Raw genomic sequence first — 22,238 nt, 5'->3', positions numbered from 1 at the left:
GGTCAATCCCTATGTGCTTTCTGCATAACATAACTTGCTGAATTGGTGAGCAAAATTCTCCAAAATAAAATGTCTCTTGTGTACAAGTATTTAATTATACTGATACATTTGTAATTGAATATGGACACTTCGATATAAAAATACACACAAACGTGCATCTTCTTTCAATCTTTGCAAATATCAACAACATCCTAGCCCACTGTAATCAAATACTTTTTCCCCAAAAGCCATGGAATGTGCCATAATTTGTCAAAGAAACCTTCCTGACAAGTTTTTAGTAAAGTCCACTACACACAACCTTTGCTGTTCCCCCCTTGACCCATGCAGCAAATGACCTTTAACCTTATTTGGGCCCCTTTTATGAGCCTCTTTCACTCTGAGCAGATGGCTAAACTATCAAAGGTTTTATGAGGAAAAATCTGCTTCCCAAACACATGAGTGGTATATTTCGTTCCACGTTAATGTGAGCTTTCGAAGCTTTAAATTGAAAACACAAAAGGTATGCTGCAGCAGCTGGAGTCACAAACAGACTACCTGATATTGTGTGGATCAGAGCAGTGGGGTGGCAGGATGGGCAATGATTTCAGCCCCAAAGAAGGAACATTAGAGAGAAACATTTAAAGATAAAGGATTGATAGACATGAAACAAGAAAAAGAAGATAACTAAAATCTGATCACATTATAAAAGGGCAAACACATCAGCAACCCCATTCAAATTTAGCCCGAAAGAGCTTGAATAAGAGCTGATCTAGGCATGGCAAACTTGAGTTCTTAATATTGTGGAATGAATGACAGTATTCCAGCAAAAACAACAAAAGCATTTTACACCTCTTCATATGAGAAGTGCACTAAAAATTCTCCTATAATGCAAAGTGCATTATAAATGTTAAAAAGCTATTAAAATTGTTATATTTCAACTTCCCTTGAAAACTGTTTCAAATTGATATTTAATGTACTATAATTGTTCAATTCTGTGTCATGAATTGTTTACACTGTATTTTCTTTTGACTCACATTGTGAGCCTCTTGTGTCTCATATGAGGAGAAAAGTAATAAATAAAATTAAACACATTTTTTACAAACCCAGAACCATAGTTTTGATTAAATACTTCCCAGACATCTACTGCATTAGTTTTGCAGTAGGATTCATATCATTGTTACTCAAAAGAGCCTAGATACGGTGGTCCATAACTCTTGCCTTTGATAAACACAGGGACTTTCTGAAAAGTAGAGGCTGTGTTCTTGGTGAAGAATCCCTTGCATGAATAATAATAAAAGAGTTGCTGCTATTGATCCCAAATTTCAGCAACAATGGGCATAGCGGTAGGGGAAAGGATTAATTATTATCTTGAAGACAATTGACTATGACAACAATATGTGTGTGTTGGATGTGTACATGTGCTTAGCATTAAATGCTGTTTAGATTTCAAAGATATAGCTGACAATGGTGTTAGTCTAGAATATCAGGGATTTTGTAGCATCTTTGAAACTGACTGAGTGAACAAAGCTAGTAGCATAAGCTTTCAGAGACTAAGTCTACTTCCTCAGAAGATCAAGCTGCTCGTGAACTACTTCATATCCATACTGAACAAAGTTACTTGCACCAACCTGCTTGATATTGATGCTGTTCAAAATTACCAACAGGATTCCAGCCAGGTTGGCAGCAAAGCAGAATATTTGTGAATATGAGAAATAGCACTACAGAGAATTTGATTCACAAACAGTATTTTAAAAAAAATCCTAGAATGAAGAGTAACATGCAACTTAAAAGATACATAAAAGCTAAATCTTAATAGACCGAGTCTAACCCTATCCTAAAGTGATTATATTTATTTTCAATTCTGCCTCCAACTGATCACAGGGAAGGCTTTTCTACTGCCAACGGGATTCTGGCCTGCATCAATAGGGGTATAGCATCTAGATCCAGGGAAGTCATGCTCCCCCTCTATTCTGCCTTGGTCAGACCACACCTGGAATACTGTGTCCAATTTTGGGCACCGCAGTTGAAGGGAGATGTTGACAAGCTGGAAAGCGTCCAGAGGAGGGCAACTAAAATGATTAAGGGTCTGGAGAACAAGCCCTATGGGGAGTGGCTTAAAGAGCTGGGCATGTTTAGCCTGCAGAAGAGAAGGCTGAGAGGAGACGTGATAGCCATGTACAAATACGTGAAGGGAAGTCATAGGGAGGAGGGAGCAAGCTTGTTTTCTGCTGCCCTGCAGACTAGGACACGGAACAATGGTTTCAAACTACAGGAAAGGAGATTTCACCTCAACATCAGGAAGAACTTCCTCACTGTAAGAGCTGTTAGACATTGGAACTCTCTGCCCCAGAGTGTGGTGGAGGATCCTTCTTTGGAGGTTTTTAAGCAGAGGCTGGATGGCCATCTGTCAGGGGTGTTTTGAATGCAATTTCCTGCTTCTTGGCAGGGGGTTGGACTGGATGGCCCATGAGGTCTCTTCCAACTCTACTATTCTATGATTCTATGATTCTATGCTTGCCACAGGACTCCCAGTCCCTGAGCTGTACAGAAGTATTTGCTGGTGTTTTGTTCCAGAACCTCCCATGGACATTAAATTCTCCTCAAATCCCATTATGTAAAATGCCATTGTAAAATGGTTTTTCCTATATAAAAAGACAATATCAAGGTATGCTTTTTTAGAATGTATTGTTTAGGAGGGAATTCAAGCAATGGATGGTCAGAATCTCTGGATACAGAGAGCTGGTTGTAAATGGGTTATCGTTCACTTTATTTCTTTATTTACTCTATTTCTATCCCACCTTTCTCCCCATAAGGACTCAAGGCAGCTAAGAGTAACATGACACAACCTAATAGTTATATGTAGTATATTACTTTATAGTTCTGCAACAGAGACCCAGCTTGGCTCACTTGCAGGATTTTGTAGAACTGGAAAGGGTAAGAAATGGGCACAAGGAGGTGAAAACAACTTCCCAAAGAAGAAAGGATACTGAACCTAAATAGAGAAATAGATTTCAGCACCTCAGATAATGTCCTTAACTTTCAGGCTAGATCCTGTAATGGATTCACCACTCACTAATATGCAGGCCATCATTTTCTGCTGGCTTAGAGCAAGGATGGGAATCTTGCCTTCCAGGTGTTGTTGACTGCAATAGTAATGATACCTAATTGTAAGAAATGCTGGGAGCCACAGTCCAAAAGATTTGGATGTCCATCTGATTTCCATCCCTAGTACAGAGAAAAGGGACAGAGACGTTTTCTCTACTAAAGGTATGAAGCGAAATGGGGGGAGATTCAGAACGGACAAATAATTTCTTCACAGATTGGAATTCACTAGCTCAAAGTATAATAGTGGTCTCCATCCATTACAGGTTTCAGAAAAGACGAGAAAGATTCATGGGGGATGCGGCTATCAGCTAATAGCTAAGCTATACCTTGCCTCCATTTTCAGAGGTAGTTGGGCACTGCGTACTATTTACTGGGAACATGAATTTGAGGAAGTTGCTTTTGCACTCATATTCTGCACAAACATTTTGTAGAAAATAGAACACAGGATTCAGTCAGTTAGATCTGGTTATGGTGGTTGGCAGTTTCCATTTCGGTGGGGCAGTATATGCACTGAGGGATGTAGTGTGAACTTTAAAGGAGCTATCCAAGCTATGGAATGCTAGTACCTACAAAGCAGGTTCAGCACCTTGAATAGCTCTTTTAAAGCACAGAGTGAAAACTGTAGCAGTCACCTATTACTCCACTGACATGGAAGCTGTCAATTTCTCTTCGGTTTTTATCCAGCAAAGCTCTTCTTAGATTCTATTTAAGATGGCTCCAGCAATCAGTCCCTCTCCAAGCCATTAAAATCTTTTCAGTGAATTGAATAGTTTCAGAGATGCCAAATGAATGTTGCTCACCTCAGAGATAGCCAATACCAGCTACAGACCATACAATTGACACTTCGATTAGAATCCATTTACCATGTTACCTGTAAGTACCATAATCCATATCATCTTTCATATTCCTGATTATATTTTCTTTGAAAAATCTCTTCTCTAGTTGACCCAGAATTGCTTTGTGGATAACTCCATTTTAAGAATCATATCATTGTATACATATTATCAATCCCCTCTTTGACCTGTTAAAATAGATCAATGTTTCAAAATCAGAATTATTATTTATGTAGCAGCAGCTGACCAACATCAATCCTTGCATACTGATACTGGAAAAAGGAAAGCAATATTTGCTGCATTGCTTGGTTGATGATAAAATCTAATTAAGCCATCTTTTAATAATTTTCTATTTTTTAATATCAACCTCTTTCCAGAAATCGAATAAATAATTTGAATATACAGCAATAAAAGGAGACAAACTTGTAGTTAGCCTATATTTAATTATTAGCTAGATCAACAACAATGCAAACAGACATGAATTTGCATTGATTTTTAAAAAATCTGTATGGAAATTATTATGCCCAAGGAGGGTGACATTAGTTCATCCCAAACTATAGATGATATAACATAGCAATTGATAACTGTTTTAAAAAAAGGGATTTGCTAGTCCCCAGCTACCAATGATCAATACATTTATCTATAACTATCATTTTCCCCTTCTCCTTTTGTAATTTCATAATTATGTTACTCACTTCCAATGAGATGTTTAAAAACATGATACCATGTTCATCTCAATTATTGATGTCTTTCCCAAGCAAGAAATACTTAACTGATTCCATTTTGCTAATTCAGATTTGATTTCCTGAAATAATTTATTATGATGAACTATAATTAAACCTTCAGCACATGAACAATCAAACTGCCAAATGACTAAAAGGGATTTATCTCCAAGGGTTTGAACACAGTGCTTTTTCTTCATAATATTAATAGGAAAATGGAATAATTGAACTGGAGATCATATAACCCATCTAGATAATCCTTAATCAATGCAAGAAATTCTTAGCTAGACTATCTATAATACTGTAAATAACTATCCAGCAGCTACTTAAAGACTTCCAGGAGAGAGAGAGAGGCTGAGAGCCTTAGCACATCATTCTTTTATACTATGTTATTCTATCTAAAATCTACTCCAGCCAGGCTTATGAGGCTAGCAGATTGTTGATACTCTATGGGACCTTCCACACAGTCATATAACCCAGAATATCAAGGCAGAAATCTCACAATATCTGCTTTGAACTGGGTTATCTGAGTCCACGATGCCATATATTCCAATTCAAAGCAGATAATGTGGGATTTTATTTGGCTGTGTGGAAGGGGCCTACATTGCACCCTTGCCACATTTGCACTTTGAGAGCACCATTTGCATAGTTTGTTTATTAGCATTAATAGTGTCAGCATTAATGGTGTCATTGACATCTCTGACCCATCTTCTGTTTGGATATCAGCCAACAAGCCAATGCCTTAAATTAAGAAATAGCTTCCTAAGATCTGCAGAGATACTTGCAGGAACACCTCAGCAAGCAAGAGTCCACAAGTGGCAGGTTAAAACCCAGAACCTCAATCAGTGGCTGATACCATTTGAGAAACTCCCCCCTGGGCATAGAGAAGACTGGGAAACTTGGAAGGCTCTGAACCACAAGATGCAGAGCTAACCTTAAGAAAAGGGCCTACAAAGTGGAGTTGATGACATGCGAGTGTGGCAAAGAGCAAACCACAAACTACTTACTACAATGTAATCGGAACCCTGTCACATGCACAATTGAGAACCTTCTTACAGCGACACTAGAGGCACTTGAAGTGGCCAGTTTCTGGGTCAAAGGAAATGTAATATAATGCCAAATTTTTAATTTTGTTTGTGGTTTTTCTATACATTATAGCTGTATTCTCAATTCGCTTCTGACATGATAAATAAATAAATGGTGACAGTACTAACTCTTGTTTTTGGCCCTGGCATTGTGAATTGCAGCCCTGAATTGCTTCAACAGCACAACATTATGCCCACGGGGCATTTTATAACATTATGACAATATATCAACAGAATTAAAAAAAACAACAAAAAAACAGATATCAGAGGAAAAACAGAGGAATTGATCAGCAACTGAACAAACGTTTAGGGGAGAGTTCACACCATGATTTACAAGATTTGTACTTGACCTACATCCAGAGAGTACTGTTCACCCAACCAACAATGCATCTGGACCATACTTGCCACGCATGATGGGACTTGCAGTACCTTAACTGGTACTGTGACCCCCGCCGATAATGGATTGGGATCAAACTTGGCACAGAGAAGCCACATGACCAATTGAACATACTACACGGGGTAGTGAGAATTGACCTCGATTTTGGGAGTTATAGCTCACCTACATCCAGAAAGCACTGAACCCAGCTGATGACAGATTTCGACCAAAACTTGGCACACAGACCCAACATGGCCAACTGTGCATACATGCCTGGGTTGGGGGTGATTTACCTCGGATCTGGGAGTCTAAGTTTATTTATTTATTTATTTATTTACATCACTTTTACCCCGCCTTTCTCCCCAAGGGGACTCAAAGCGGCTTACAATAAATAGGCAAAAATTCAATGCCTAAAAACAATGTAAAAACAACAATTCATATAAAACAATCTACAAAACAACAATTCATATAAAACAGATACCATTGCAAAATAAAATCACATTATATAAAATTTTAAGCATGTCCAAGTTCACCCTTATCCAGACAGCATGGAACTCAGCTGATGTCAGATCTCGACCAAACTTAGCAGACAGACCACCCATGACCCACCCTACATCCTCTCATTGTTTGGAGGAGGATGGACCATGGACCATGGCACATGTATATGGAAGTTGTAGTTCACCCGCACCCACTGAACCCAGCTGACTTCGGATCTGGACCAAAATTTCCACACAGCCCCAACATGGCCAACTGTGCATATAGGCTTGGTTTCTGGGTGATTGACCTTTGCTCTGGGAGTTGTAGTTCACCCTTATCCAGACAACACTGAACCCAGCCGATGACGGATCTGGACCAAACTTGCCACAGAGATGCTCCATGACCAACTAAACATACAGCAGGAGTATAGGGGAATGGACCTTGATTTTGAGAGTTATAGTTCACCTGCATCCAGAAAGTACTGAACCCTGCTGACATCAGATATGGACCACATTTGGCACACAGACCCAACATGGCCAATTCTGCATACATGCCTGCTTTGGGGGTGATTGTCCTGGGAATCTGGAATTTGTAGTTCACCCTTATCCAGACAGCACTCAACCCAGCCAACGACGGATCTGGACCAAACTGAAGTGATATTTCCTAACATCCCAAAACAAACAGTGTTTTATTCTAATAACCCGGGCACCACTGGGTCCCCAAGCTAGTATACTATAAAAGTCATCTTCCCTTCCTGAGCACCAGAAGTTATTTCTCTACCAGAGATTTCCCTGAGAATCCTTGAGGGAAGGATAACCTGGTCCCACTCATATCATTTCCACCAATGGATCCTTCATGGAAGAAATTGGTGAGACATTTGTGCCCGAACTGGTTATTGAAATCTTGCATGGAAAGACAGTCATTTACAGATCATGTTCGGGGGGGACGGGGGACTTTTCCTGAAGATTAGAACTTCTAATGAGTTCAGAAAGGGAAATATGGTCCTTCAAATAACCTAAGCCATTTGGGGCTTTATAGGTCATTGCCAGCTGTTCGAATTGTTCCTGAAAATGGATGAGCAGTTGTTACAACAAGGGACTTATGTGCTCCTGGTAGCCAGTATCAGTTAACCCCCCACCTCAGATAGGAGATGCAGCCTGTGGTTATTTTCTGGAGAACAACATGGGCATAAGTGCTTTATTTCTTGTTAGATATCTTCAAGGATAGGTCTTGGACAAGCAAAACAAGTGAAATAAAGGGGTGAGAATTTAAAGATAAAGATTAGGTCCCTTTCCCTCCTTTCATTACATTATCACATAGCTGGCAATGCTTCAGGCAGTGTAGAAAACATATATATGCATGAATTTAGATGAGCCATTTGTCTTTGAAATGCAGATCCTTAATATACATACACTTCAAAGGGCAAGCCTACAGATTTCTTTTTAACTTAATTACTTTTGAAATGAAGAGAAACAATTCTTTTTGACAAATGCACACATATATGGACAGATCTGCCAAACTCCCCTGTATTGCAAACTGGGTAATACTCTGATTTATAGGGCAGTAAAACAACAGTAGTAATAACACTTCCACCAAACTTTCCAGAACTCATGAATGTGTATGAAATAGTAGGCAGGATGTATGGGTATATTAAATTTAAACACAATCCAAAAATGTTCTACACTGAATTTGAATTACATAAAAGCAGTTTGCGTATGATCTTTTCAAGCTTGGGTGCAGCACCCACACTTAGGAAGATCCCCATAGGGTCATTTTCCCTCTTCATTTCCTCTGTATACATACAGTTAGCACACTAGAACATTTTAGAAGCTGGAGGTCTACATGAACTCTCCCCCCAGTTAAATTCTGTGAATAGTAAATGTCTCTTCCTGGACCAGAGCTTGTAGGAGGGGGTGGTGGTATCTTTGGACTATAATTCCCAGAATCCTATAACCAGCATGTGTGGGATGTAATCCAGAGATATAGTCCAAAAAAGCAACTGTTCCAAGCTCTACCCTGCACCATCGTGTCCAACCATTATTGTGAGTGGGATTATCATTGCCCCATCAAGAGGGCAATGATATATAGTGCCATCAAGTGGCCATCAAGAGGTGTCACAATATAAGTTGAGTCTACATGGGCAAGAAAACAATGGAATCACCTTGAATCCACTTCTTGGCTGTGCTTTTCTGGGTTTTCCTGCTGTACTCCAATTTTGCCCTACTTTGAGCTAAGTTGGGGGATATCCTGTAACATGGAAATAACAATACATCTCTATTCTGTCAGACCTCATCTGGAAAACTGTGTCCAATTACCACGATTAAAGAGGGATATTGACAAGATGAAACATTTTCAGAGAAAGGCTACTAAAACGAGCAAAGGTCTGGAAACCTTTGAGGAGCAGCTTAAGGAGCTGGGTATGTTTAGCCTGCAAAAGAGAAGGTTGATAAGGTGCATGATAGCTATGTTTAAATATTTGAAATGATGTCATAAGGAAGAGGGAGCAGGCTTATTTTCTGCTGCCCTGGAAACTAGGACTTGGAGCAATGGTTTCAAATTACAGAAAAGGAGATTCCACCTGAACATTAGGAAGAACTTCCTGATTGTAAGAGCTATTCAGCAGTGGAACTCTCTGCCTCATAGTGTGGTGGAAGCTCCTTCTTTGGAGGCTTTTAAATAGAGGCTGGATGGCCATCTGTCAGAGGTTCTTTGAATGTCCTTTTCCTGCATAGCCCATGTGGTCTCTTCAAACTCTATGATTCTATGTTGGAAGCTCTGAAGCAACCCAGAACTGCACAGAGACCTGGTCAATTGAATCAAGTTTGATTCCATCACACTCATCGTCCAGATAGACAAGACACTATCATTCTTTCCCCATGTTCCCTTTTTCTTGTTAGTCATGCAAGGCTTCCCATTCTGACATCAGTAGGGGTACCTGTGGCAGCCAGGAGCTTGGAAAGAGCTCCCTGGCCAGCTGGTGGCAGTGACACAATGAGTGAGGTGCCAATCCATGGGGCTGATGCAGTTTCAAGACCACAGCCTCACAGCGAGTTCAGGTAGGTGTGTCTATGTGCCTCTGGCCCCAGCTTTAGCACTCAGTGTAGAGTTGCCCTTAGTCTTTTCTGTGGTAGTAGCTTGACTTTGCCAAAGAAATATGTATACCTGGCAGCTGACACCATCTTTATTGATCTGATGATGTCAAGTTAAGAATAATCTGTCCACCTAGGGATGCCTAAGCAGGGAGATGTTGCTGGTGCAAGCAGTTCCTGCTGCTTGCTTACTCTTCTGTTATATGTCTAGAGTTTCATAATTTCGTGGTTTATTACATGTCTATTTATGATTTTTTAAAACGTTTTTATCATGTTTTTGATGAACATGAGATTTAGAATGGGAAGCACCTTCAGATTTCTCATATTCAGGAAGTGTGAAGATCACACATGGTATGCACTGAGTTTCTCAAAAAAGTGACCAAAGTGCAATAAAATAGATTTCCATATTTACGTGTAAAGCAGTTTAAATAGAAATTATAGAACCAAGTTCACAAAGGGGGGGATGTCATGTAAACAGTGACATATATCTGTCTTCTACTTTTTGATTATAATTCAATGCCCACTTGTGCCTCATTTTATGTGCCAGTTGTTCAATGGACCTTTCCTGTTTGGCTAATATAGAAAGAAGTACATATGACAGACAGATAGATGATAAAAATATGATAGTCAAGTCTTTCTTCAAACAAAAAAGTTTTGAAATTAAATCTCTCTTTCTGTCCACAGCATTTCACTTTCTCAAATTTCCTTACCTGTAACTTGTTAATCTATGAGTCTTGTTTATCCAAGCTGGTTTATTAATGGCAAATGCTGTTGGGTTTCTTGAGTTATGACTGTAAACTGAAAGAATATGAGGTCCAAGGTGAAAAGGTGATTTCTTTACAACAGCTGTAATTTATCCTGTGCTTTGGCCAGGCCTTTGATTTCAGGCTAGCTTTGGATATAGTATTCCTATTGATTGCATTAGAATAGCCCTTAGGGGTCATGCTGAATTCCAAGGCCCTGGAATCAGTTAGATGAATGGAAGATGACCATATGTGCAGGGTTAGGGGATGATAATAAAGTGGAGCACAATGCGGCACAATGAATGCTACTAGCCTTGGTGTTTTAGAAATCTTCTAGCAGGCCTTGTGTATGCTGTCATTCACCTAAGCCTTCTAAGGGAACTACCGCATCACTTATGCATTGGAAAGAAAAGAAAGAGATGGAGGCTGGGCACACCATGTATGGAACAATACAATGCACAGATTTAATCAGAAGTAACACACTTTCAATTCTACTTCCCATGTATAAAATTGGCCTGCAATGGGCTGGATCAATATCCAGAAAGATAGGTTTAAAATGGTTTGTTTGTTTTTTTAATTCAAAAGGTTTCAAAATCAGTTTTCAGTTATGAATAGTAAGGGTTACAAACATGACGTGGATATTCCACTGTGCCTTTGATTAGACAATCCCCCCAGATCACTTGACCCCTAGGACATAAAATACTTTTCTGGTATTCTCTACTTAAAGATATTATGCTCTACTTTACATTGTTTTCCACCCCTAATCTCTGTTGTCTGATTTTGCACTTTATCCCTCAGGCTTACTTTCAAAATTGATTTGCACTAGCCTACTCACCCACGCCTAGGAACTGACAGCGATTTAAATTTTAGTGGTTGTTTGAGGGTTGATTTATTTTTGTTATAATGTTCCTGTTTTTCTGTTATTGTTTATGCACTTCTATGTATTATGTGTGTACTTAGTATGTTCATATTTTATTCTTTAACAATGTTGATTGGGCTTGTCCCCATGTAAGCCGCCCTAAGTCCCTTTGGAAGGTGGAGGCGGGGTAAAAAAATAAAGTTATTATTATTACTGTTATTATTATTATTACATGAAAGAAAAAGGGGTCTAGGGACACATCTACACTGTAGAATTACACAACATTAATTTCCATAGCTCAATGCGATAGAATCATGAGAGTTGTAATTTTACAAGTTGTATTGCTTGCTCTGCCAAAGAGTGCTGATGCTTCACCAAACTGCAACCTCCTAGATTCCATGGCATTGAGCCATGGCAGTTGAAGTGGTGTCAGACTGTGTTCATTCTACAATGTAGATGCACCTCAAAAACAGGAGGAAGAAACCAAACATAAGTGCTTAGTAAAACAAAATCATTATATGTGTTCTTTCTGAGAGATAAGGAGATGGCAAGTTCTTTGCATCTCTTCATGCTTCAAACAGTGCATAGGATCAGATGGCTCCTTCTTTGCTCAGAGAAAAGGGTGCAACCTAAATGTCGCTACCTCCTGTGGCTGATGGGTGAGGTCGGAATGGGTTGCTCTTCAGATCCAGTTTTATTAAGGAGTGCTCATAACCAGCCATTTAAGTGTGCTGCACTTCTTTCTACTGTTCACAGCTGCTCTTAGCTAGTATAATAATATCATCTGACAATCTCTTGGCCTTGCTGTAGACTCAGAAACACAAAATGTTTTCTATATTGTATGTTGACAACCAAGAGTCTCAAAGGCCATGTGATGCCATCTGATCTTGGAAGTCAAGCTGGTTCAGCCCTGGTTAGTATTAGGATGGGAGACGATGAATTAATATCAGGTGCTGTAGGCTACATTTTACAGGAAGGACCTGGCAAACCTTCCTAAGAAAACCCTTTGAAATTTATGGAGTCACCATACATTGACAGCTGACTTGAAGACACACATAAACTCTCATGCGATGTACAAAAATTTAATATCTAGACATAAAGACGTGTTCACACTTGTGCGTACTTTACTTGTTTCATACTGCTTGATCTCTCAGTACTTGATGACCTATTCTAGTTGAATGTGTGACCTCATCCTACTGCAGAATTATAGCAGTTTGACACCACATTAATTGCCATGGCTCTATGCAATGGAATCCTGGGATTTGTAGTTTTGTGAAATAATTACACTTCTCTGTCAGTGAACATTGATGTCACAGCAAACTACAAATCCCAGAATTCCGTAGCCATGGCAGTTAATGCAGCATCAAACTGCTATAATTTATACACTGTGGATTTCAGCCTAAATCCCACTGAAAACAGCTTGATTGTGACATATCCAGTCCTGGTGGTGGTTAATTTTTTGCCAGAATTGTGCTCATTGCATCTAAGATCATTTCTGGTGATATAAAAGTTCTTGTGTTTGATCTGGAGTTACTCTTTCACCCATGGAAATAGTGGAAAGCACTGCTTCATCCTGCAATTATGAAGCGAACATACCGGTAAATGGGTGAGGCAATCCTGACCATGAAATATACTTTCCAGGTTGCGTAAAAATTTACCTGTGCAAGTTAAAATTAAAAGTTCTTTCTAGCTGAGTTCATACCAATTGTGTGAATCTTTTGTTAACAGAATATGTACTTTGCTCATCTCAAATCTTCAAAGATAGGCTGCTCTGGTACAGTGGTGTGATTACTGAAGTCTAAGGACAATGTGCATGTAGAGATCACCAGAGTGCCCATTCCTTAATTGATTTCACCATGCGATGTGTTTTACAATTAGGTGATCCTTACAGTCTCTGTTTTGGAGTATCCCGCAGCTTCACTTATCCTGGTTTAAAACTCTTAATACACATTCAAGGTGTATGTCATTTAAACACTGCACTGTCAAGTTGCCTTCAAACTGCATTGCATGGTCAGTGTAGATGTGCCTTTAGTAATGCCCAGGCAAAATTACTGCATAGGAAATGGAAAAGGCTCCCTGTTTTCTGTCTTTGGTTGCAATGTACTTATGAACACCAAGTTAGGCTTTCTAGCAATGAATAATAATAATAATAATAATAATAATAATAATAATAATAATAATAATAATAATATTTATTTTTATATCCCGCTCCCATCTCTCCCAGGGGGACTCAGGGCGGCTCACATGGGGAACAAGCCCAATGTCACATATAATTAACAGTCATACATTAAAACCAATATAAACAATGAAACCATATAACAGCATAAAACAGCATATCAAAAAATGAGTCTGAGCATAGTGCAATATATAGAGAGGCAAAAATTATACAGGCTCAACGTAAGGCTCAGGATAAAATATAGGGCGATCAGGAAGACAGTAATCTCATTTTCAAAGTTTCAAAGCCATCCTCTCCCATTCATTCCTAAAAAAGCTGAAGTGTGTCTTCAGAGCTAATGCTACCAACACCCAGCAGATAATTGTTCTTAGGCTCAAACAGTGAAAATACATTGTTTTATCTTTCCATCTGACATCTCACTAGCCTGCTTTGCAGAAAGCTGATCTGGAGGCAAACATGATTATCTCACGGACATTTTTTTTGTTTCTGGAAATGATTAATCTATTTACTAGAAGTCTGGCTCAGAAAAGCTTTGACATTTCTTTCTTTTTTGTGAGCTTTAATACTCAGGCACTGTTCTCCAACTTCCATTTCTTTCACTGTGGCTTGCTAAGAATGCTTTTTATGGGACTGAATCTGCCAAATAAAACATATCTCCTAAAATGCTAAATGGTCCACTGGATTTTCTTAGGCCCCTTTCACACAGCTGTATAAAATCCACATTGAACTGGATTATATGGCACTATGGACTCAGATAATCCAGTTCAAAGCAGATATTCTTTGCCTTGATATTCTGGATTATATAGCTGTGTGGAAGGTTCCTTAGTCTTCCTATGTATGTCCCCTGTTCCTTTCTCTGCATGTCCCTTCCTCTCCTGCTTAAGCAGAAAATTGGTAGGAAATTTTTATTTAAGGGGTTTTTTTAACCACTATTTGTTAAAGATTTCAGAAGAGATGCTTGCAAATATTTTTAAAACCCTCTAATTAAATAATAGCATGCAAAAAAGTGTATCTTTGAGGCAGAGAAAGGAACTGTAGTATAAGCTTTCATACATTTATGGTGCATCCACATTGTAGAATTAGTGCAGTTTAACTTCACTTTAACTGTAATGGCTCAATGCAATGGAATCATGTGATGTGTAGTTTTACAAGTCTCTAGCCTTCTCCGCCAGAGTGCTGATGCCCCACAAAACTACAAATCTTAGGATTTCTTAGCATTGGGCCATTGCAGTTAAAGTGCTGTCAAACTACATTAATTCTACAATATAGATGCACCGCCTATTTACTTCTACAGATGTTTGGAGATAAATAAACTACTACTACAAGTGTATCTGCTTATTGGGCAGGTTAGGAAGGAGAAGTAACACCACAGTGTGGTCAAGATGAGAAGAGTTATTCATGAGGAAAACCACATAAAGTACAAAATGTTGCAGCAGTTTGCTTTTGCCTGAACTTACTGGGAAGGATAGGACTCCACTTCCTCCGCCCATCCCCCAGACTGAGTGCAAGCTACAGTACTTTTGCACTTTGAACTTAGGATACTTCTACTCAGGACTTTAATCTGAAGTGTATACTCCAGATTACCACATTTTACAGCATTCCTGGGATTTGCAGTTTAGGGAAGGACATTTGGAATTCTCAGCCAGAGAGCTCAAGTGCTGCCTTCTTCTTCTTCTTCTTCTTCTTCTTCTTCTTCTTCTTCTTCTTCTTCTTCTTCTTCTTCTTTCACTCAAAGGACAAAATTCCCTAGGATGCAATCATGACAGCTGAAGGAGAATACAGTGCTATAATTCTGTAGGAGTATTGAAAAACTCCTACATACACAAACAGTTCTTTCTTCAGCGAGACATGTGTCCTATTTATTATTCGGCATATCTCCACTTTAACTGCCATGGCTCAGTAGCAGGATCATGGGAGTTGTAGTTTTACAAGGTCTTTATCCTTCTCTGCCAATTAATGCTAGAGCCTCACCAAACTACAGCTCCCATGATTCCACAGCATTGAGCCATGGTGGTTAAAATGGTGTCAAACTCCATTCATTCTACAGAGTAGTTGCACCTGAAAAAGTTAGGAATAGCGATTGGTAGTCACACCACTAGAAAACCCTATGAATCATCTCTATGTTCCTTTGAAGGTAAAATATCACATGTCTTTTTTTCCTCCTCCTCTTTCCTTGCTCCTCTTTATCTCTTTTTTGTGACTCAGGTTTCCTGCAGATCAGATAAGCAGATCAATCACTATCACATCAGCAAATGAGTGCAATTCTGTATATTTAATATTGGTCATCCTTGCCCAACACACAAAACAAATAGTGACGACTGCTACTTTCCTGCTTTTATCAGCCACAGCAAAACAGGTTAACAAAAAAATAACACATGCCTGACTCCTAGTTAATGACGCTTTAGTTATGATTTCATACAATCCTCTTTCAGCAAAAAATAAAATAAAATAAAAAACTCCACTCAGAGAGTATACTAGATTAATTGTGAGTGTAGATCAGTTGATGTTTTAAATTCAGTATTCTTTGCAACCTTTTAGTTTTCTATATTGGCATTTAATTATCTGTTGTCATAAATAATTTTAAAAATAACTATATCCCAAAATCCTTCTTTAGCTCTAGGCTAGGATGATAGTTTAGAAGCATAAGCCCTCTTTGAGGCAGCATATAAGTGCTACATTGCATATCAGGATGGTTTGGGTACTTGTTGGGAAAGACAATGGAATTAAAGAATCTGCCAAGATATTAATCAGATAACAACATGATTGATTTTCTTAGAAGTAGAATAAATCATTATTTATTTATAGACAGAAAGTTTTAAGAATGATCCAGAGAGCACTGTAAAGGGATTCAACTGTTTTTAAAAGTTTGTACTTATCAGTTTTAATGTGACATTAACTGACTAGTTTTAATAATAATTGTATATTTGTTTCTTTTTTAATATTGATATGTATATTTAGTAGGTTTCTCATGTATTGTTTTTAAAGTCCTAGCTGTTTTGCATCTTGATCCAGAGAGGAAAGCAGGGCATAAATAAATAACACACACACACACACACACACACACACACACACACACACACACATATATATATAACATTGTTATTTTATGAACTTTGAGATGAAGGAAAAAATTGTTAAAAATATTGTACAACCTGCCGGTTAAGGGTGCATCTACACTGTAAAATAGATCCATTTAGCCACCACTTAAGCTGTCATGGATCAAAGCTATGGAATCATGGGGGTTGTAGTTTTACAAGGTCTGTAGCCTTCTCTGCCAAAGAATGCTGGTGCCTCCCCAAACTTCATCTCCCAGGATTCCATACCATTGAATCATGGCAATGAAAGTGGTGTCAAATGGCATGATTTTGACAGTGTAGATGTGCCCTAGATCATTTTTGATCTCCCTGGTATAAATTCAAGAATTTGAATACATATTAATAATAAATCTATACTGTTGAATCACATTATAGGCACAATTTGGCATGATGTGATATTTTGGCATTGTTGTTTAAGTCTTCGGCTATTAAACTAACCTCCCAGACACAGTTGAAATCTGATTGCCTTCCATGTATCTTCTTGAAATACAGCATCTTTGACAAAGCCAGTTAAGAGTGATGTAATTGGAGGCAAAATGCACTTCCAAAGAGCTGTTTACTTCCTGTAACACTAGGATAACTACTAATGAATGAGTGGCTCTTGGGAGATCCACTTTGCAACTGGATATCCTAAAATTCTTATCAGATCTACCATGATTTCTGTCCAAAAAAAAAAAAACAGGATGAAGAAGAGAAAGAGGAGGAGAAGGTGTGTGTTTGGGGTGGGGAAGAGAATCACAACTATCGTGAAATATCTTGAGCATATTTTCCCATTCTTTTAAAGGATTGATAAGCATACCAGGCAAAGTTGTCAAGGTGAGTCTGAAGGGAAAATTGAGTATACAGCAAGATGTGACATTTCTGATGCAGATCTTTCTTCCAAAGAGCATCTTGTGGACAGGGCTGACAGGAGGGATTAATGCAAGCAAGGGCAATAAACAGTACTTGTTGAGGCCTCACATCTGGAAGTTATGTTAACACCAAGCAGAACAACTAGTGTTCTGCTATGAAAATCTATATGTTTGTCTATATATCTAGCTAGCTAGCTATCCCTCAGTTGATAGGTTGGTCTGCTCACTTCTGACATCCTCTTCTTTTTCTCTTTTCCTGTGGGTAGAAATTCAGTTGGAAGTGGTTCTTTTGGCAATAGATTTCCATTGAGAAATTGCAGAGAGAAGGTGTGGAAGAAAGGAAATGTCCACTCTATGAAAAGATATTAAAGGCCAGGTCCAAATACTCCTAGTTCCATGTCCCCAAGGAAATAACGTTTTGTTTCTTTTTCTTGAAGGCAGTACCTGATACCGTATGGTAAGTCATTTTCAAAACAAGAGAAACTTTTTGAATGTACTGTTTTATAATATATATGACTTACTTCAAGGTTGTTAGGCTTCATCTTGCAGGATTCTTTTTATAATTTAATTTTCTATCTAGAGCAGGGGTCCCTAAATGTTTAAAGTAGAAGGCCAGTTCACAGTCCCTCAGACTGTTGGGGGGGGGCAGACTTTAATTGTGTGTCGGTATGTGCATCATACATGTTGGGTGTGTGTGCATGTGTGTGGCATGCATCCGCTGTGCCACACACCATCCACTGCACACACACACTTGCCCTCACCATCACTTCAAATCAATTGGATCTCCTAAGAACCACTCATTTTACATACAGAAAGGGGGTTGTAACCTTCTCTTGCAGGCTCTACACAAACATATTTATTCATGGTCTACACATCCATTCAGAAAAGTCATATAATATTGTCTTTCCGATTAATGCATTCCTTCAAAATATATGTGTGTTTTAATGGGTCTCTATGAAAAAAAACTACACTAGAGACATATCTATGTATACCAATTCATTCTGAGCAGTACTCAGAGCCAAACCTGAGGATGGCTACACTCTCAGTCTCTGACCCACAGTGATGGCAAAGAAATGTCCCATTTGCCCAGCCAGAATGAAATCAGTTCAGCTCCACTAGATATTCACCTTACATTGGCTGTATTCATCACAATTGCCAGATGGCCACAGTGGAAGATTGCAGAATGCCTGATGAGATTTGCTCAACCTGTTCAGTATCCAGCAACTTAGGAGAGTTTTCATTATTTCTTGTTTCTTGTTTTTGTTTCTTTTCTTTTTTTTTCAGATCCATGTCCTTGGAAATAAGGCTCTCATTTATTGGGAGATAAATACTAAATTGTCAAATAAACCAGTCTGCTTCACATTGCACAATTATAGTACTTTGATGCCACTTTAATTGACATGGCTACATTCTAAAGAATTGTGGGATCTGTAGTTTGCTAATGACTAAAACAGTCAGGGAATCACAAATACCTCCTGGAACTTCAAATCTCAGGATTCTATAGAATGTAACCATGGCAGTTAAAGTGGGGTCATAGTGCAAGAACTCTTATAGTGTGAAATAAACTTTACAGTTTCCAGTATCCAACATTCAGCATGCTGAAATGTTGTGTATTCAATGGGACCTAGAAAGCTGGAAAATTCTGACAGGCAGAAATACCTTACTGTGTTTTCAGGACTATGGTGATGAAACTCTTAACAAAGGACTCATCCCTTAATGGATAGCATAGTTCTAGTGCTATAAAGCAAATATTGCTTCACCAAGAGTTATGCGCTCCAAGAAGAGAACAAATAATCTCCGGCCAATGAAAGAAGCTGCAATGGTGATCAGATTCCATTATGTTCAATGGAACTGAGTTTGTCACGTCCACTCAAGCATACAATACCTTTCAAGGGTTGGAGGAGCTTGAGAAAACATCCCTTCTTCCTCTTATATTTTTAGGAACTGTAGGGGAGGGGAGAGATTCTCTATCACTATCCATTTTGAGTCTTCAGAATAATATTCAGAGCTGTAAATTCAGCCTAGTACTTAACTTCTACAAACTCTGTTAGAAAAATGCACTAGGTTTCACTAGAGCACTTCAAAGGAACAAACAATAACACCAGGAGCTTTTCCTCCATTGTGAGCCTTGTTTAATCTTGTGTATTATCCCGAATCCTTTGGACTGAGACCTATGTAGGTCAAGGTTCCATTGACACAGATGTTCATCCTTTACTCACTCCCTCTTCAATTGAAAAAAAGAAAAGAGAAAGTGGGTTAGGGTGATGGAAACTGGCCCCACCAATCATATCCAGGGAATGCTACTACAGCGGGGTTGCATCCATAGGCCATTCAAAGGTGAGAAAACAAGAATGGGAATGCTGAGCCATTTGCTGCTGAATCAGACCTAACACCACCTTCTGAAAAGAATGAGGGTTTCTGAGGACAATTCAGAGACGAAATCTTTCTTCTGATGGGAGATTGGGAGGGCTGGGGAATGGCATCATGAGATACGATTTTAAACCAGCTTGCCTCTCCTCTAAGGCTAGGTTTTGAAAGATATCAGAGATACCCAAAAACATACTTGCTTTTTCAACATAGTTTTCCATTTTGTATCCCACTTTTGTATCCCACGAGTACCCTTTAATTAATATTATATGAGAAGATGTGTGTGATATTTCTAATTACTCTTTTTACGTAATATGCTGCTCATGAAAGCAAAGCACTCGCAGCCAGTCTTCTTGTGAGACTGCTGTCCTCTCATACTGAATAAAGGAGGTGATGTGAACACACCTCACAGAAGCCCTCCTACCGGTTACGTTTTTTTATGAAGGTATTTAACATGCATGCTATCCAACTGTTGCATTGTAGAGCAAAATAGTGGTGTTGCAAAATTATTTTGCACTAGTCACTTGTTGGAGTCTAACTGCAAAGGCCTTCAAAAGTGTACTGAAAAGATTAAGTATTCACTAAGATGAGTAACACTTTATGGTACAATTTAATGGTAAGAGTTTTGTGCTTATCTGTAAACTCCCTCCCTCCCTCCCAGTTGTTTGTACTGTGAGGCATTTTTAAATCAACTGCTTCAGTTTATCTTCCTAAAATGCAAAATATATAAATATTCCATGTTTAAATACTTTTTGCTTTTATTCTATTTTGCTTTTCCCTTTTTAAAATCTGACTAGTGGAAAAGTGATAAATTGTACAAAACCTTGCTTGCTGCCTTGTGAAAGACAAGTGCTGAAATAATTTCACAAATATAGAAATAGGCATTGTAACTGACACTGTAGCAACAACAAGCTTTATTGACATACACTAACAAAATCACAGCACAGGCTTGTATAATAAAAGGAAGTCACAGATTAAAAAGAGAATCATGATTAAAAGTTACTAATCTCAAGATATTGCAATAGAAGTGGAAGTAAGGAGCCAGTTCAATATTATCCGTAGTCCCCAGTGCATGCTGCAAATTAAACGGACTTGGTTAATACAAAAATAGTTTATGAAACCTGGTGAAAAATACATGCCTTTTCAACAAATGCTAGCACAGAGAAAACTATCCATCTACCTGTCTGCAATTTGAGAGTGTTTTACAGGAAGCGTGAGAAGAAGTTTTTCTGTTACACACACTCTCTGGCATTCTCTCTAAACCATAAAACAAAACAAAAAATCCTCAGTACTTCCTTTGTTCCTATCTCCCTTTTGTATTTGCCACAGCAGCCGATCGCCCATGACTCACACCCACCTCAATATCATCATTCAGCAAGACAGAAAGAAAGCAGCAGTTACAATCATGATAGTATCATCAGCAGGAAAATGGAAGGGTGCTGTTTCCTTTTCTTTCATGTCCTTTATGTGGCCTGTATTTCTCTAAGGCAAGAAAAATATATAGAGCTTTGTTACAACTGTGATTTTTTAGTGATGAGTTTTCTGGTGTCAAAGCCACTGACAGACCAAAAGCAGATAGCCAGTCAACAGAAATCTGTATGGTCATTTACCATGGTCAATACCCTAGTAATGTATGTTGGATGTCTAATTTTTTGCACACTTGGAGTAAAAGTCATTTTCTTTGCACACATCCAAAAACCATCCAAATACAGAGCTGAGCAGGATACTATTAAGAATGGTGAACTTGAGAGATTCTTCAGAGATCTAGCTATGAAGGGGATAAGAATACTGCCTTTTAAAATAGGACTTCTACCCTCCAAAGGAAATTTTTCTTTCAGCACCCAAATTTCTACCATTTGGGTAACTTAACATTTCAGTGGAGCATTTCAAAATAGAGTTGAGGAATACAAAGAGAAGGGGCAAGTTACCAAGGAAATGTGAACACAGCAAATGGAAGGGTGTTAGGTGTGAACAATTATCACTTTCTTACTCCATGAAATATCATGAAATATATTTATTTACTTTTTTATCCTGCCTTTCTCATAATATAGAGACTCAGTGCTAGAAATCTGGGGACTGATGGAAATTTCAAGAGCATAAATTCCAGATGTATGCCATCATAATTCAGTAACAAAACCCCAGTCATTGTTGTTTGGTTTCTACAGCATGCTTATTCAGTCTTAAATGCTAGGTGTGAGAGATGTTCATGATTCAGGAGAAAAAGTAAAGGACCCAAAGCTGAATATGGCAGAGAAAACACGGTAAAGTAGGTGAAGCATTTCCTCCTAGGCCAGTGGTTCTCAACCTGGGGTCCCCAGATGTTTTTGGCTGACAGCTCCCAGAAATCCCAGCCAGTTTACCAGCTGTTAGGATTTCTGGGAGTTGAAGGCCAAAAACATCTGGGGACCCCAGGTTGAGAATCACTTTCCTAGGCTTCCTGGCCATTCCCTGCTCAGAAGGTATCCCTGTCTTGTATTTTAA

Source organism: Anolis carolinensis, chromosome 4 (assembly GCF_035594765.1).
Source record: "Anolis carolinensis isolate JA03-04 chromosome 4, rAnoCar3.1.pri, whole genome shotgun sequence".
NCBI classification, from domain to species: Eukaryota; Metazoa; Chordata; class Lepidosauria; order Squamata; family Dactyloidae; genus Anolis; species Anolis carolinensis.
The sequence above is the reverse complement of the archived record's forward strand: the minus strand, read 5'-3'. Positions refer to the sequence as shown.